The sequence below is a fragment of the Oncorhynchus gorbuscha genome, linkage group LG11, assembly GCF_021184085.1.
Source record: "Oncorhynchus gorbuscha isolate QuinsamMale2020 ecotype Even-year linkage group LG11, OgorEven_v1.0, whole genome shotgun sequence".
Taxonomy (NCBI): Eukaryota; Metazoa; Chordata; class Actinopteri; order Salmoniformes; family Salmonidae; genus Oncorhynchus; species Oncorhynchus gorbuscha.
In genome coordinates, this window is record NC_060183.1 from 88,085,914 (window position 1) to 88,091,967 (window position 6,054).

A 6,054-nucleotide genomic window follows, 5' to 3' on the forward strand; every position below is an offset into this window, starting at 1 on the left:
CAGAAAGTAAATTAAAACAATATGGGGATTAGGTAGGTAGATTGGGTGGGCTATTTACAGATGGGCTTTGTACAGCTGCAGCGATCAGTTAGCTGCTCAGATAGCCAATGTTTAAAGTTAGCAGTGTTGCCAACACCTCAGTAAGGAAAGTAGCTATTGGCTGTCCTAAAAGTCGCTAGAAGTTGCTAAATGATGTCATCACCTAATTTGCATAATTGTGCATGTAATTGTGAAGGACACTGTAGGAGTGAGGAATAACATTGTGGAAGAGACAAAAAGTGAGAAAAATGAAAATGTCTGCAAGTATTCATACTTGCTAAATACAGTGACTAAGTCGCTAAGTTGGCAACACTGAAAGTTAGTGAGGGAATATGTCTCCAGCTTCAGCGATTTTTGCAATTCGTTCCAGTCATTGTCAGCAGAGAACTGTAAGGAAAGGCGGCCAAAGGAGGTGTTGGCTTTGGGGGATGACCAGTGAGATATACCTGCTGGAGCACGTGCTACGGGTGGGTGTTGTTATCGTGACCAGTGAGCTGAGATAAGGCGGAGCTTTACCTAGCATAGACTAAAAAGATGACCTGGAGCGAGTCGGTCTGGCGATGAATATGTAGCGAGGGCCAGCCGACTAGAGCATACAGGTCGTAGTGGCCATATCAATACAATTGACCTTTTCTTTACACTGTTCTAATGAAAGTACATTTCCATAATATCATCTAGCTTCCATAAACGTCGAACAAGGATTGAACCCATGTGCTTCAGTTTACAAAAACAGATGACTTAGCACATCTATTTCCTTCTTAAAATGTCAACATTCTGGAAAGTAGAGTTGTGCAAAAGCTAATTTCACAACTAAATATACTCATCAGAGAATTTGGGGATTAACTTCAGACCGCATGCATTTCAAGTAGTAGCTCAGAGACACATCCCCTTACAATATCACAGCAGGGTTGCCATTTTGAGAAAAAAAAAAATTCTTCAAAGTCCTTCCAGTGAAAGAACCTTTCTTGGTACCGGTATCTTTCAGAAAGGCACAGATGGGATTTGAACCCATGATCTTCGGTTTACAAGACCGACACCTTACCGCTTGGCCACCATGCCACTCTATGCTGTAAGATATTTATCAACATTCTGGAAAGTAGGAGTTGTGTAATGTGAATTTGGCACACAACTAAACTCAGTGGAGAACCTTGATTGAACCAAGGACCTCATACATAAATAGCATGCACTCCCCTTCTGAGCTTCGATACCATTTTATTTGCAGATAAAATGCAATATTAATACAATGTACTTTTTATATACACCACTCCATTGAAACTACAATGAAATGATAGCAGCAATTCTAAATACAAGCAAGTATGGACAGTCATCTAACCCATGAACTTCAGTTTTTGAAAATGATGCAATTGAAGTTGGCAACCATGCCACTTCTGTTCCATAAATGTAGGAACAGGGATTGAACACATGTTCTTCAGATTACAAGCGCAAATTATTCAGCACATCTCTGTTTCCTGCTGAGAATTTCAAGAATTTCATTCTGGAAAGAAGGAGATGGGTCATTGCAAAAAATGTTATGGAGAAGCTGGGGATTGAACCCAGGACCTCATACATGCAAAGCATGCGCTCTACCACTGAGCTACATCCCCTTTCTGTGAAACAAAAAATGTTTCTTATTTTTTTAAATTTCACCTATAATTATCCAGGTAAGCCAGTTGAGAACAAGTTTTCATATTCAACTGCGACCTGGCCAAGATAAAGCAAAGCAGCGCAACACAAACAACAACACAGAGTTACAGATGGAATAAACAAGCGTACAGTCAATAACACAATAGAAGAAGAAAAAGAAAGTCTATATACAGTGCGTGCAAATGGAGGTAAGGCAATAAATAGGCCATTGTAGCGAAGTTTTTACAATTTAGCAAATTAACACTGGAGTGATAGATGAGCAGATGATGATGTGCAAGTAGAAATATTGGTGTGCAAAGAGCAGAAAGTAAATTAAAACAATATGGGGATTAGGTAGGTAGATTGGGTGGGCTATTTACAGATGGGCTTTGTACAGCTGCAGCGATCAGTTAGCTGCTCAGATAGCCAATGTTTAAAGTTAGCAGTGTTGCCAACACCTCAGTAAGGAAAGTAGCTATTGGCTGTCCTAAAAGTCGCTAGAAGTTGCTAAATGATGTCATCACCTAATTTGCATAATTGTGCATGTAATTGTGATGGACACTGTAGGAGTGAGGAATAACATTGTGGAAGAGACAAAAAGTGAGAAAAATGAAAATGTCTGCAAGTATTCATACTTGCTAAATACAGTGACTAAGTCGCTAAGTTGGCAACACTGAAAGTTAGTGAGGGAATATGTCTCCAGCTTCAGCGATTTTTGCAATTCGTTCCAGTCATTGTCAGCAGAGAACTGTAAGGAAAGGCGGCCAAAGGAGGTGTTGGCTTTGGGGGATGACCAGTGAGATATACCTGCTGGAGCACGTGCTACGGGTGGGTGTTGTTATCGTGACCAGTGAGCTGAGATAAGGCGGAGCTTTACCTAGCATAGACTAAAAAGATGACCTGGAGCGAGTCGGTCTGGCGATGAATATGTAGCGAGGGCCAGCCGACTACAGCATACAGGTCGTAGTGGCCATATCAATACAATTGACCTTTTCTTTACACTGTTCTAATGAAAGTACATTTCCATAATATCATCTAGCTTCCATAAACGTCGAACAAGGATTGAACCCATGTGCTTCAGTTTACAAAAACAGATGACTTAGCACATCTATTTCCTTCTTAAAATGTCAACATTCTGGAAAGTAGAGTTGTGCAAAAGCTAATTTCACAACTAAATATACTCATCAGAGAATTTGGGGATTAACTTCAGACCGCATGCATTTCAAGTAGTAGCTCAGAGACACATCCCCTTACAATATCATAGCAGGGTTGCCATTTTGAGAAAAAAAAAAAAATTCTTCAAAGTCCTCCAGTGAAAGAACCTTTCTTGGTAACAGGTATCTTTCAGTAAGGCACAGATGGGATTTGAACCCATGATCTTCGGTTTACAAGACCGACACCTTACCGCTTGGCCACCATGCCACTCTTGCTGCAAGATATTTATCAACATTCTGGAAAGTAGGAGTTGTGTAATGTGAATTTGGCACACAACTAAACTCAGTGGAGAACCTTGGGATTGAACCAAGGACCTCATACATAAATAGCATGCACTCCCCTCTGAGCTTCGATACCATTTTATTTGCAGATAAAATGCAATATTAATACAATGTACTTTTTATATACACCACTCCATTGAAACTACAATGAAATGATAGCAGCAATTCTAAATACAAGCAAGTATGGACAGTCATCTAACCCATGAACTTCAGTTTTTGAAAATGATGCAATTGAAGTTGGCAACCATGCCACTTCTGTTCCATAAATGTAGGAACAGGGATTGAACACATGTCCTTCAGATTACAAGCGCAAATTATTCAGCACATCTCTGTTTCCTGCTGAGAATTTCAACATTCTGGAAAGAAGGAGATGGGTCATTGCAAAAAATGTTATGGAGAAGCTGGGGATTGAACCCAGGACCTCATACATGCAAAGCATGCGCTCTACCACTGAGCTACATCCCCTTTCTGTGAAAGATAAAAATGTTTCTTATTTTTTTAAATTTCACCTATAATTATCCAGGTAAGCCAGTTGAGAACAAGTTTTCATATTCAACTGCGACCTGGCCAAGATAAAGCAAAGCAGCGCAACACAAACAACAACACAGAGTTACAGATGGAATAAACAAGCGTACAGTCAATAACACAATAGAAGAAGAAAAAGAAAGTCTATATACAGTGCGTGCAAATGGAGGTAAGGCAATAAATAGGCCATTGTAGCGAAGTTTTTACAATTTAGCAAATTAACACTGGAGTGATAGATGAGCAGATGATGATGTGCAAGTAGAAATATTGGTGTGCAAAGAGCAGAAAGTAAATTAAAACAATATGGGGATTAGGTAGGTAGATTGGGTGGGCTATTTACAGATGGGCTTTGTACAGCTGCAGCGATCAGTTAGCTGCTCAGATAGCCAATGTTTAAAGTTAGCAGTGTTGCCAACACCTCAGTAAGGAAAGTAGCTATTGGCTGTCCTAAAAGTCGCTAGAAGTTGCTAAATGATGTCATCACCTAATTTGCATAATTGTGCATGTAATTGTGATGGACACTGTAGGAGTGAGGAATAACATTGTGGAAGAGACAAAAAGTGAGAAAAATGAAAATGTCTGCAAGTATTCATACTTGCTAAATACAGTGACTAAGTCGCTAAGTTGGCAACACTGAAAGTTAGTGAGGGAATATGTCTCCAGCTTCAGCGATTTTTGCAATTCGTTCCAGTCATTGTCAGCAGAGAACTGTAAGGAAAGGCGGCCAAAGGAGGTGTTGGCTTTGGGGGATGACCAGTGAGATATACCTGCTGGAGCACGTGCTACGGGTGGGTGTTGTTATCGTGACCAGTGAGCTGAGATAAGGCGGAGCTTTACCTAGCATAGACTAAAAAGATGACCTGGAGCGAGTCGGTCTGGCGATGAATATGTAGCGAGGGCCAGCCGACTACAGCATACAGGTCGTAGTGGCCATATCAATACAATTGACCTTTTCTTTACACTGTTCTAATGAAAGTACATTTCCATAATATCATCTAGCTTCCATAAACGTCGAACAAGGATTGAACCCATGTGCTTCAGTTTACAAAAACAGATGACTTAGCACATCTATTTCCTTCTTAAAATGTCAACATTCTGGAAAGTAGAGTTGTGCAAAAGCTAATTTCACAACTAAATATACTCATCAGAGAATTTGGGGATTAACTTCAGACCGCATGCATTTCAAGTAGTAGCTCAGAGACACATCCCCTTACAATATCATAGCAGGGTTGCCATTTTGAGAAAAAAAAAATTTTTTCTTCAAAGTCCTCCAGTGAAAGAACCTTTCTTGGTAACAGGTATCTTTCAGTAAGGCACAGATGGGATTTGAACCCATGATCTTCGGTTTACAAGACCGACACCTTACCGCTTGGCCACCATGCCACTCTTTGCTGCAAGATATTTATCAACATTCTGGAAAGTAGGAGTTGTGTAATGTGAATTTGGCACACAACTAAACTCAGTGGAGAACCTTGGGATTGAACCAAGGACCTCATACATAAATAGCATGCACTCCCCTTCTGAGCTTCGATACCATTTTATTTGCAGATAAAATGCAATATTAATACAATGTACTTTTTATATACACCACTCCATTGAAACTACAATGAAATGATAGCAGCAATTCTAAATACAAGCAAGTATGGACAGTCATCTAACCCATGAACTTCAGTTTTTGAAAATGATGCAATTGAAGTTGGCAACCATGCCACTTCTGTTCCATAAATGTAGGAACAGGGATTGAACACATGTTCTTCAGATTACAAGCGCAAATTATTCAGCACATCTCTGTTTCCTGCTGAGAATTTCAACATTCTGGAAAGAAGGAGATGGGTCATTGCAAAAAATGTTATGGAGAAGCTGGGGATTGAACCCAGGACCTCATACATGCAAAGCATGCGCTCTACCACTGAGCTACATCCCCTTTCTGTGAAACAAAAAATGTTTCTTATTTTTTTTAATTTCACCTATAATTATCCAGGTAAGCCAGTTGAGAACAAGTTTTCATATTCAACTGCGACCTGGCCAAGATAAAGCAAAGCAGCGCAACACAAACAACAACACAGAGTTACAGATGGAATAAACAAGCGTACAGTCAATAACACAATAGAAGAAGAAAAAGAAAGTCTATATACAGTGCGTGCAAATGGAGGTAAGGCAATAAATAGGCCATTGTAGCGAAGTTTTTACAATTTAGCAAATTAACACTGGAGTGATAGATGAGCAGATGATGATGTGCAAAGTAGAAATATTGGTGTGCAAAGAGCAGAAAGTAAATTAAAACAATATGGGGATTAGGTAGGTAGATTGGGTGGGCTATTTACAGATGGGCTTTGTACAGCTGCAGCGATCAGTTAGCTGCTCAGATAGC

General features: G+C 39.9%; 6 non-coding genes across 6 annotated transcripts; all 6 read right to left on the reverse strand.

Annotated features, from left to right (window-relative positions):
- Positions 1 to 1,026: 1,026 nt before the first annotated feature.
- On the reverse strand, positions 1,027 to 1,098 carry trnat-ugu. The gene has a single exon. It is a non-coding gene; the product is annotated as a tRNA-Thr (tRNA).
- A 473-nt stretch (positions 1,099 to 1,571) lies between these two features.
- trnaa-ugc lies at positions 1,572 to 1,643 on the reverse strand. Its single transcript has one exon. It is a non-coding gene; the product is annotated as a tRNA-Ala (tRNA).
- Positions 1,644 to 3,012: 1,369 nt separating this feature from the next.
- On the reverse strand, positions 3,013 to 3,084 carry trnat-ugu. Its single transcript has one exon. It is a non-coding gene; the product is annotated as a tRNA-Thr (tRNA).
- Positions 3,085 to 3,551: 467 nt separating this feature from the next.
- Positions 3,552 to 3,623, reverse strand: trnaa-ugc. Its single transcript has one exon. It is a non-coding gene; the product is annotated as a tRNA-Ala (tRNA).
- A 1,371-nt stretch (positions 3,624 to 4,994) lies between these two features.
- On the reverse strand, positions 4,995 to 5,066 carry trnat-ugu. The gene has a single exon. It is a non-coding gene; the product is annotated as a tRNA-Thr (tRNA).
- A 469-nt stretch (positions 5,067 to 5,535) lies between these two features.
- On the reverse strand, positions 5,536 to 5,607 carry trnaa-ugc. Its single transcript has one exon. It is a non-coding gene; the product is annotated as a tRNA-Ala (tRNA).
- Positions 5,608 to 6,054: the final 447 nt, after the last annotated feature.